This window comes from Anabrus simplex, chromosome 8 (assembly GCF_040414725.1).
Source record: "Anabrus simplex isolate iqAnaSimp1 chromosome 8, ASM4041472v1, whole genome shotgun sequence".
Lineage (NCBI taxonomy): Eukaryota > Metazoa > Arthropoda > Insecta > Orthoptera > Tettigoniidae > Anabrus > Anabrus simplex.
This window is the reverse complement of record NC_090272.1, coordinates 34,170,969-34,180,128: the sequence shown is the minus strand read 5'-3', so window position 1 is coordinate 34,180,128 and position 9,160 is coordinate 34,170,969. Positions and strand designations below refer to the sequence as shown.

The following is a 9,160-nucleotide window of genomic DNA, read 5'->3' as shown; positions in this document are numbered from 1 at the left end:
AATTACATACAGCATTTGCAATTTTGTCTTGGCAGTCTTTCTTAACGATACCGCTCAGTTCTCTTTTGTCTTCCGCAACAACATCATCAGAACAGTCATATCTTACACATAAACACTTAACTCTACATCTCTATACACGAAGTATAAAAATAAGCAACTATGATGTCAATACTGACTCTTAATGAAAGGTAGCAGGAAAGCAATATTTCATTAATAATTTATTATTACACGTCAACATGCTTACTTAACAAAAAAATATATATGTACAAAAAAAATATCACAATAACATGAAAATATATACACGTCGAGTTATAACAAATGTCTTTTATTGAAGCTCTGATTCTGAAGAGAGTGATGTCGGACTTCACCACTGCACGATGCATCACAGGGACTGAAAAGACAAAACTGAATTAGAATATCAAATGTTCATCACTTATTCTAGCGTTGATGTTCAATGGGGAAACAAAGAAGTAGACAAATATAAAACAGATAAAAAAGTAGGAACTCACACTAAGACGAAACACAACAGGCTAATGCAGAACATAGAGGAGCCAAAGAAAAACATTGTACGTTCATCATCTACAATGTATAAATAAAATTACAGTTTTATCTGTACATTTCAAATTTTTGCCTCATACTTAGTTTTCATCTCAGGTTACATATACATCTGTCTGGATAATTGTTTGAACATCACAGGAAAAGGCTTGACAGAATTTGTTGGTATTTGAGTTCAGGGATATGTGGAAAGAGCACTAAGCTATATATTATTTGATTAGTATTAAGCGACGTAGAAAAATTAAGGGGACTAAGACAGTAAATGTGAAATTTCTCTGTTAAAAATAGCTGTATCGAAAAACTGTAAGTTGCGTAAATTACAAATTCTGATCTTCTATATTTTATGCACCTTACTACTACTACTACTACTACTACTAATATATATATATATATTTTTTTGCGAGGGATTGTGGAAAATCTTTAAAAAGACACTTGTGAAGGGTCTGCACTCCACAAGTGTGTGGGATTCTTACCCATTAAAAACCACACACCCTTTTCCCACGATGTGAGTCATCACCCCGGAACTGCTCTCGCATTACTTCAGGGTGATATCGTGTTTTGTCTTTCAGATGTCTTCTTTCTTCATTTCTCCTTTACGAACGTTCGTATGCTTCCAAATCCTTCTTCTTCTGACGAAAGATGTCCTCCACATGTACTGCCACGCGATCCCAGGATTCCTGGTTTCGCAGCATCACCGAAATAACATTATCTGTTGTCAATTCTCCTAGTTCAGTTTCCACACATCTTCTCTGAATTGTCAAATGGCCGCATAAAAAAAAGGTGTGATATACGTCGTCAATATCATCGCAGTATATGCATGCTGCGTCACTCGCTCTGCCCACTTTATGCAGGAATTTCCGGAAATATCCATGTCCTGTTAGAAGCTGCGTGAGGTAGTAATTTACTTCACCATGGGCCCTTTCAGCCCAGATATCCAAGCGTGGTATCAGTCGCTTGGTCCATTTGCCTCGAGGGTCACTTTCCCATCTGAGTTGCCATCGCCTCATCAGTTGACTGAAGGCGCACTTCTTTGCACATTTCTTTCCCAGCTCTCCTTTGGTACGCCAGATTTCATGCCGCTCCAATGCGAGTAGATCTATTGGGGCTATTGCTGCCACCGTGAGGATTGCCGGTTCGGAAACAGTGCGGTATGCACATGCGATACGTAAAGCCGCTCTCCGTTGTACGGCAGCTATCCTTCTCCGATACCAAGCAAATCTCAAGGATTCAGCCCAGATTTCAGAACCATATAGAAGCACTGACTGAACCGCCGACATGAGAAGACGTCGTTTACTGGATTTCGGACCTTTAATATTTCCCATTAGTCTGCTAAGTGCAGTCATGTATTTTACTGCTTTGTCTGTCACTCTCTGAATATGAGTCCAGAATGTGAGCTTGGAGTCGAGCGTCACTCCTAGATATTTTGTGCTCGCAGATGTTTCTATCACTAACTCTCCAACAATCATTGGTACAAGAGTTTCGATCCTTTTCCTCGTCAGAAGAACTATCTCCGTTTTGTGTTCGGCTAATGTTAGACTGTGGCTCATCATCCATTCTTTTATGCGCCACATCACCTGGTTCAGTTTAATTTGAGCCATTTCAACATTACGAGCTACTATCAAGGCGGCCACATCATCAGCGTAGCCCACAAGCTTCGTGTCCTCTGGCATCTCCACACGTAACAAGCCATCATACATTATGTTCCAAAGATCTGGACCAAGGATCGATCCCTGCGCTGCACCAGCCGTCAGACGCTTTGTCTTTTCTCCATCTTCCGTATCATACAACAGAGTGCGATCTTTGAAGTAATCTCTCATTATGCGCATAAGATATTGTGGTAGCTTGAAAGTTTCTTCAAGAGCTACCAACATGTCGCTCCATCTTGCCGAATTGAAGGCATTCTTCACATCCAGGGTCACAAGAAGTGTCAATTTACGGGAATGATGGTTGCCCGTTTGTGCCCTTTCTGCTGTATTCACCACCTCCCACACTGCATCTAGCGTCGAGTGTCCTCTCCGAAATCCATGTTGGCAAACAGATAGATCCCCTGCTAGTTGAACTGCTGAGAGGATTCTGGGCTGCAGAAGTTTCTCCAGGCCTTTTCCAGCTGTGTCCAGCATACATAAAGGTCTATAACCACCAAGTTTTCCTTTGCTGATCAGAACCAAACGAGCCATTTTCCATCGGGGACTAAAAACACCCGTTTGCAGGCAATGATTGTACATATTCAGCAACAGTACTGGGCATAGTTCTGCTATTATCTTTAGCACTTCTGCAGGTATACCATCTGGTCCTGGAGTTTTCTTGTTTCTAAGAGAGCTAATAGCTCTATTCAGCTCTTCTACAGTAAAGAGGGGTATATCACCCAGTTCTTTCTCGTCGTCACAGTCAATCCTCTCTGGATGGTCTGGGAATAGTGTATCCACAATTTGTTTAATTGTTTGCGGATCCGCACTCGGGGTTGAAAATGTCCCGAGTTTCTTCATGACAATCTTATAACCTTGTCCCCATGGATCATCTTCTACTTCTTTAGCCAGTGCCCACCATTTATCGGCTTTACTTTTTATGATTGCATTACGGAGTTCCTTCTTCGCTGACTTGTACTCCGCTGTGACTGAGGTATTCTCTTGACTGCCTCTCAACCTCTGAGCCCTGCGTCGAAGTCGCAGACAATTCTTTCTCAGTTCAGCAATCTCTTCGGTCCACCAGTACACTGGGCGCTTGCTGTTTCGCGGTCTCCTTCGGGACATTGAGGCGTTGCATGCTTGATGGATTAGCTGCATAGTGAGTTCAACGCATATACCAGCTGCTTCTTTCCCTCTACGAGCAAAACATTTTTCAGTTATGTTGTCCATTGCATTCCGAATTACATCAATGAACTTTTCCTTGTCAATACCGGCTATGTTCTACCGTGCTGACCTGCGCAAGATGTTTCTTTCTTGAGGAGATTCTTGGAGCAGTCGAAAGATGATATATTGATGATCGCTCCCCGTGTAGTTCTCGATCACTTTCCATTCGCAAATCTTAGGTGTAATATCCTCTGATGAGAAGGTTACATCCGGTATTGTTCCCTACATCCTGGCCGTCGAAATGTTGGCACATTTCCAATGTTGTTGACCACCAAACCTGTTCTGGCTACCATCTCCATTATACGACGTCCTCTGGAGTCTGTTTGTGGCATGCCCCATTCCAACGCTTGAGCATTTACGTCACCAGCGACCATTAGTTTGTTTTCCATTCTGCGTATTACGTCCTCAAGACCATCAAGTTTCATCTGAAAGTTGGAAACAGATTCATTTGGTGTAAAATAACAGCTTACAATAGTGATTCCCCCAGTCTGTACCCAAACAAAACCGTCATCGCATCCATGCTGTGTTACTGGGACTTTTCCTGGATCTGGTATCCAAACTGCAGCTGTTCCGAGGTTATCCACAAACCACCCTGGATGGTCTCTCTCTTGATATGGTTCGCTAATAATAACGAAGTCTACTTCCATCTCGTAAATCAGCTGTGTCATAAGATCGTTAGCTGTTTGACTCCTGTGCATATTTGCTTGAAGTATTCGCATCATTTACTATGATTTTTTGCCTTTTCCAGAGCTTCAGGAAATATTGCACATGCTCTCAATCCAGGAATATGCTTTCATTCAGCTTCATTGACACCCTTGTCTGAACAAAGCATGCATCGTGGATTGTTCTTTTTATAGTCTACTGTCTTGTGGCCAGATTCTCCACACTTAAAACAGAGCTTGCTTCTGTCGGGGCCTGTGCAGTTCCTTGCCAGATGTCCATATGATAGGCATCGGAAGCAGCGAGGTAACATAGTTCTAGCTCGTACTATGCAGTATAGCCATCCTACCTTGATTCTTCCTGCTTCCAGTAGTTTCTGAGCGTCCTCGTCTTTGGTTTCGAAGATGGCAAGTTTCTGTCCCCAGCTGTTTGGTTTCAAGACCGATATTTTCAGTTCTCCATGCGGGTTGCCGGAATCTCGTCTTACAGCTTCCTCCACGTCTGCGGCGGTAGTGACACCATCCATGTCTCGAATCTCCAGTGTAGTTCGGGGGATTAAAGCCTTTACATCGCCATCTCGTCCGAGGGCATCTCTCAGAGAATTACTGAATACCTCCCTATTTTCCATCTTAGTTGTTTTGTTAAATTCAAGAAGAACAGCTCCCGCTCTTGTTTTACGGATAGATCGAATGCCTGCTCCACTGTCTTCCAGCTTCACCCTGTCCCTGATATCCTTGAAACATCAGCGAAAGTCTTACCGTTCATTGGTTTGATGATTACGGCTTCTGAACGACTCCTAGATTTAGAATGAGGTCGTTTCCCACTTTCGCTAAGCACTGTACTTTCAGGATTACTACTGGAATAATAATAATAATAATAATAATAATAATAATAATAGATATATTCTCAATTATTACAATTTTTACAAACATCTCTAGAAAAATTTGTTCCATCTAAAACCTATTCATAACAAAAGTTACAAATGCCTCATACAGTTTTAGCACACAGACTGTGATGTGAGATATTCAGAAATTTAGATTTTTAGTGCAAGCGACGATAGAACCAGCTTTCAGGTTGTTTGAAAAGTTTTGCCCAGACATGCCATTGGGGTTCATCAAGTTGGACTGCCCCCCCGACTCTGACTGCTCAGTCCCCTTGTGCTGCTAAAGGAGAACTGAATTCTCTGTTATCAAAAAGGTGTACAGAGATACACTTCCATAAAAGGTTTTCACAGCCTAATACCACAAAAGCTGGTTCTATTTCTGCCCGAGTTCAACCTGCAGCACGGAAGCCTTCTTTGGAATTTCTGTTCTAAGTCTATCAATGCTAAGCATTACTGATATGGAACCATATTGTTCTTTCTTTCATCTTGTTTCCGAATTTGGCCGCCTATGGACCGCATTTAACTTAAGGCTTTCTCTTCTTCTCCTCCTCCTCCTCCTCCTCCTCACAGAACAACTTTCATCCTTTCACTTCTGATCTTCCTTTCTTTCTCAGATATTACATTTTGGTGGTTTCTCCTGGAATGTTTTGATGCTGTCCACTCGGCTTCTAAATTATTTTCTGTTGTGAATCATATCCATTGTAAGTCCACATTCTATTGCATATCTTTTTACCTCTTCTACCCACTTCGTCGAGGCTTTCAGTCCAGTGATGTACTTGAATATTTTCATAGCTGTTTCTCATCCATTCTTTCTAGATGCCCATAGAATTTTAGCCTTCACTTTCACATGGTGACGGTGATTTTTCAGTGGATTTTTTCTATTCCTCCACTCCCCATCAGCATTTTTCTGTGGCCCTAAAATTTTCCTTAAGATTCTTCTCTCCTTTTTTTCCAAGATCTTGAAGCTCACCCTTTTTATTCATTGTCAGGCCCTCTGAAGCATAGAGACCCTCTGGCTTTACCACTGTACTGTAGTGTCTAAGTTTCGCCTTGTAAGATATTGGTTTTAATTGTATCTGTTCTGGGTTAACCTGTAATAAGCTAATTCTAGTTTTCTAATTCTAAATAGTTCATGATGAGAGAATATAATATTTAAAGCTGTGCCAGGGAGTTGAAATTGGAATGGCGCGAAGAGTAGCGTGAGGGGGGGGGGGGGGGGGGGGGGGCAGAGCGAGCCAGCACGTGCGTGGCAAGATGTGAGAGAGCAAGAAAACCTAGAGCAAAGGATAGAGTGACTCTAATGTTGTTAGGGGATTCACATGTGCCACCCTGATAAGAAGAAACGTGGCAAAAAGCAGGACTTGCAAGTTATGAAATTAGGATGATACCTACTCCTATGAACAAAATTCGACGAGACCAAAATGATAGAAAATTTCATCATAATTTACTGAGTGCTCTGGACTGATTTGATGTGTTAATATTCATCGCCTTTCTTTATATCTTGATTGGAAGGAGCGTGGGAACCAAACTCTCATCTGCACAAAGGAATAGCATCTGTATCTTGGGGACTACCCTTGTGTGGCGTCTCTGTCTGAACTGATAAAAAGGGGAGCACTAAATGGAAAGCTGGTAATTTATTCTTTTGTACTGTGTAAGTTGGACGTGAAGGAGGCTACGTCATGAGCTTGCATAAAGCACACAAAGAATCTGTTTCAGAATGTGTAAGTGCTAAGTTGGGCTCATCAGTTGGTACTTAACACACCCACCAAGACAGATGGCTAGTCCAGGCAACCAGGAATGAGTTAGCTGGAACATCTATAATGTCCAATAACAGACCATTTATATTGGTATTATAAATTTACTCATTTGGGAAAAATATTTCAGGTTTCCTATGGGAATCAACATCTATTATATCATCTGATGGTTAAGCAACCATCAATTTTTGGTAAGGAGACAATGTCTCTCATAGTGCATTGGCACTGCCGGTGGCTCCAAGTAGCCTACGCAGTGGCCACCATGGTATGCGATGCGTCTTGGTGGGTGTGTTAAGTACCAACTGATGAGCCCAACTTAGCACATGAGGGCGAAACGCAGGCAACCAGGAATGAGTTAGTTGGAAAATTTGTAATGTCCAATAACGGGCCATTTATATTGGTATTATAAATTTACTCATTCAGGACAAATATTTCAGGTTCCCTACGGGAATCAACATCTATATCACCGTATTACTGTTTGTTAAAAGTGAGAAAATGTGCGTTTTTTAAAAACTTTGATAGAGTATTTTATACAATAACATTGCTTTAATCGCCACATTCCTACTGACGACTTCAGATAGGAAAACCACAAAGACAGTCTTTCTGAGAATCCTGTAGCGATCAGCTAGTAGAAATATAATACAAAAAAAGGGAGTCATGAAGGGAGGTGGAACATTACTGAGCCAGAACGGAACTAAATGAAGTGGCCTACAACTTCCTAAGCCCATAAAACTGATCAACAATAATATTACTCTGACTGCTGTTAACTGAGATGCGCTCTCTCCCTCTCTCTTCAGCTGCTACTCATCTCTGCTAGCTGGCAGTAAATACAAACTAACCCATGAATAAGGACCTTACAGTGCATACCAAGATCATGGTTTACTGTGCTATTGTCATATCAACACTGCTTTACGGTTGTGAAACTTGGGCCCTCTACTGTCAGGATATCAAAAAGCTAGAGTGCTTCCATCTGCAAAAACTTAGACCCATCTTGAACATGAAATGGGAAGACCGTGTCACCAACCTTGCAGTTCCTGAAAAAGTCCATGTTATAAGAACTGAGGTTACCATCATTGGCCACCGTCTGGCACATGAGGGAGGCTTCCTTGTCAACTTCTGTATGGTGAACTCTGCTCTGGCACAAGACTTCATGGAGCCCCTTTAAGGTGTTTCAAGAATCAGCTAAAGCGTACTATGAAAAGAGCTGGAATTAACACTCAATCCGGGTATACATTTGCTGGTGCTACACGGTTTCTACATCAGTTACTTTGTTTGAAGAGGAATGACGTAAACAAGAAGAGGCCAAATGACAAGCACGGAAGTTCCGTCAAGCTCAGCCCTGCCTTCCCTTAGGCATTCCATGCGATTTGTGTGGACGTATGTTTCATGCCAAGATTGGGTTACTAGTATGTCATATGAAACATATTCACTAAGCATTGTGAATTAAAATGTAAACTGCTGAAGAATATGTTCATGAGTTGCAGGTGACAACGAATCCATCAACAATGGGTTCAATAGCTGGTACAATTAGAAAATAAGATTATTAACCCTTTCCTATGGACTATCTTTGACGCACTATCTGGCGAAACCTAAAAGCTGGCAACCAGGAATGAGTTAGCTGGAAAATTTATAATGTCCAATAACAGACCATTTATATTGGTATTATAAATTTACTCATTCGGGACAAATATTTCAGGTTTCCTATGTGAATCAACATCTATATCATCTGATGGCCAAGCAGGCATCAATTTTTGGTAATGAGACGGGGTCTCTCATAGTGCATGGCACTGTCGGTGGCTCCAAGTAGCCTACGCAGTGCCTGCACGGTATGCACTAGCCATGCGTCTTGGTGGGTGTGCTAGGTGCCAAGTGATGAGACCAACTTAGCACACGGGGGTGAAACGCTGGCAACCAGGAATGAGTTAGCTGGAAAATTTATAATGTCCAATAACAGACCATTTATATTGGTAATAATTTGCTTGTCAGATTTAGTTGTGGAGTACCTTCACTAAATAAATTTATTCTGTAAAAACCACTTAGATATCAGTTTCAAATTTTGCAACAAGGAAAAATACACTATACTTATTCTAAAATGATACAATGAGATCACCTAATTACATGCAGGAATCCCCCCAGTTTGAAATGATACATCAAGAAGCATCCAACATGGTGCAAATTAAATTGCTTGTTCTTAAAGTCAGTCTGAATTGCTCAACTTGATGGGGCTCATATTTTCTTGGTAATGCAGAGAACACAGGACTCACCCTGAATCCTGCAATTGATTTCATTTTCGGGATCCATCGGATGAAGATATTTAGATAGCAAATCATACTGCCTCTTGGATATACAAATTATAAATTATTTTTCACTAAATGGGATTGGAAAATAAATTGACAATGGTTGGAATATATTGTGATTATGTAGAGGCCTATAGTCCAAAACAGAATTAACTGGAGGAT

General features: G+C 41.3%; 1 protein-coding gene across 6 annotated transcripts in view; it reads right to left on the bottom strand.

Annotated features, from left to right (window-relative positions):
- Positions 1–201: 201 nt before the first annotated feature.
- Positions 202–9,160, bottom strand: part of LOC136879074 (zinc finger protein 143) — a 166,788-nt gene continuing 157,829 nt past the window's right edge. For all 6 annotated transcript variants that reach the window (XM_067152825.2, XM_067152824.2, XM_067152827.2 and 3 more), the window contains one exon: positions 202–391. The gene's annotated coding sequence lies outside the window, so the exon portion shown is untranslated. The remainder of the gene's footprint in view (positions 392–9,160) is intronic.